Source organism: Vulpes vulpes, chromosome 15 (assembly GCF_048418805.1).
Source record: "Vulpes vulpes isolate BD-2025 chromosome 15, VulVul3, whole genome shotgun sequence".
In the NCBI taxonomy this organism is placed as follows: Eukaryota; Metazoa; Chordata; class Mammalia; order Carnivora; family Canidae; genus Vulpes; species Vulpes vulpes.
In genome coordinates, this window is record NC_132794.1 from 89,783,435 (window position 1) to 89,786,017 (window position 2,583).

Below are 2,583 nucleotides of genomic sequence, written 5' to 3' on the forward strand. Positions count from 1 at the left end.
ACCAATCGCGAGCTTCTGACGCAGACGGCCCGGGGCGGGGATGCCGCTGGCCAATCCACGCGGAGGATCTTATCGGAGGCCTGTGTGATGCAACCAATGCCGGGCCGGCCGGCCGCGACGCGGCCCGGGCCAGCCTGAGTGGCAGAGCGGCCTCCTATGGCCGAGGCCGGAGCCGAGCGGCGCGGCGCGGGGCGGCGCGGGGCGGCCCCCTCGACCTTCCGCGGCCCGGCGAGCGGGGGCGCCGTCCTGCCCCGGGCTGGCGGCCAGAGCCCCGGTGTCCTCGGCCTGAAGGTCGGCTGCGGGGCCGCGGCCCGGGCCCGGCGGGAGACCTGGACCGGCCCGGCCGGCGGTTCCGCCGGAGGCGGCGTGGGTGGGCCGCCTGCCTGCCGCCTGCCTGCCGCCTGCCTGCCGCCTGCCTGCCGCCTGCCTGCCGGGGGCACCCCGCTGAAAGTGGGGGAGTGGCCTGGAATTCCCTTCTGCCGCCCTTGGACTGTGACATTTTCGCTCCCCTTAGAAGCAGCCGCGCCCTCCAGCACCTCCAGCACCTCCAGGACCCGGGCACCGCGTCCCCCTCCAGCTTTCCTCCCTCGCGGGCACTCCACGGATCGTGCGGTCGTCAGCTGGCTGGTACCCAGACTGCCTCCTCCCCAGCCCTCCTGCCCACCCGGTGACCTTCAAGACGCACAGTAAATAAATGCCCGCTTTTGGCCGGAGTGGGTCAAAATCCGTCCTGTGCTGCTGTACCTTGTGGGCAATATCAGCATCTCAGAAAATGCCCTGATTAAGAACCCAGCTCTGCAGCCAGACCACCTAGGTTTAGATTCTGGCTCTGTCATTTACTCACTTAGGCAGGTTTAGGCAAGTGACTCAACCTCTCTGTTCCTGCTCCGTAAAGTGGAGATAATAGTGTTTTCTTAGGGCTATTGTGGGGATTATATGAGTTAATACATATAAAGCCTTTAGCCGCATATAGTAAGCAGGCCCTAAATGTCAGCCGTTGTTGTCACTGCACATCTGCACACCCCTTGTAGATGGTAGGTAACCTTCTTTTGGCCAGATACCTTACCCTACATAAGTAAACCCCAGTTTTTTGCACTTGGTAAGTAAGTATTCATTAAATGCTGGAAGGACCAATCCATTCTCTTGGTGTTTCAGGAGAAAACAGTACCTCAGCCTCTGTTTATTGGATAATATGACAAATCTCAAAACGTATTTTCCACTCAAAGTAATGAACACAAGCCAAAGAAACTTTGTGCAACACCTGCCAATCTTTGTATTGCCTGCTTTTTTTTTCCCCAGAAGTTTTGTCTCTGCTTTTAAAGCTAATTGCCCACAGTGTTTCATTAACAATGCTTTCCTCTAAGATTGCAAGTTCAGCACTGAAGGTGAAATGACAATGAACTTTTCATGATTCCAAAAGCAGAGGCAAAGGGCAACTGCTGAGAGGGTTGTTCTTCGGCCCAGCCTTTCCAGAGTTTGAAAAGGATGATCTTCGCAGCATTGGCCAACAATATCATGGTCATTTCTTACGTCATTGCCTTGGGGAAAAACAACCCATGGTTACCTAAACATTATCAACTTAGCTCTAAGTCCAAATAAATATTTATTGACAATCTAAGCAGCTCCATAACCAAGTCAAGCTGACAGTGGCAAAGAAAGTGACATATGCAGTTTTCCCTCATAACTTCACAATATCCATTCTAAATTTTAGAAAGGGGCAAACAGGGACTCCTGGGTGGCTCAGTGGTTGAGCATCTGCCTTCGGCTCAGGTTGTGATCCCCAGGGGCCTGGATAGAGTCCTGCATGGGGCTCCCCATTAGGATCCTGCTTCTCCCTCTCCTATGTCTCTGCCTCTCTCTGTTTTTCATAAATAAATAAAATCTTAAAAAGAAAGAAAGAAAGGAAGAAAGAAAGAAAGAAAGAAAGAAAGAAAAGAAAAGAAAGAAGAAAGAAAGAAAGAAAGAAAGAAAGAAAGAAAGAAAGAAAGAAAGAAAAGAAAGAAAAAAGAAGAAAGAAGAAAGAAAGAAAAAGAAAGAAAGAAGAAAGAAAGAAAGGGCAAACAGTTAACTGGGTGTAGTGGAGAAGGGAACTAACTACATATGACATGGGATCCAAGTCTCAGACTTTTTCCTTGGTATTATTCGGTTCTTGTTCCTTCTGTCTTGAGACCTGTAGGCTACTCCTCTACACAAAATGCCAGTCTTGAAATAAACAAAATGCTTCCCAGGCCATTGCTAATTTTAACACTTTGACTTAGAATTGAGCAACACTGACTCCCTGTTGAATGGATAGAACAAGCAAAAGACTCTTTAGAGGCTAGCATTGCCCAGACAAATAGGCAGCCAGGTAAAGTGAGTGTGCGGGGAGAGGGCAATAGAGTCAAAAGAAAGAAGGACTAGTATTCTTGCTGCATGACTTTGCTGTGACTGTCATAGCATCTTCCTCGCCATCTCCCTTTTGGCTTTTTTCTTTCCCTTTTTTCTTCAAAAGAATTGGGAGGGAGAAACTGGGAACCTACACAGCTAAAGCTTCATCTGGAATGAATGCCTCTAGAATATACTCTGCTGGGAATCTGAAGCCTT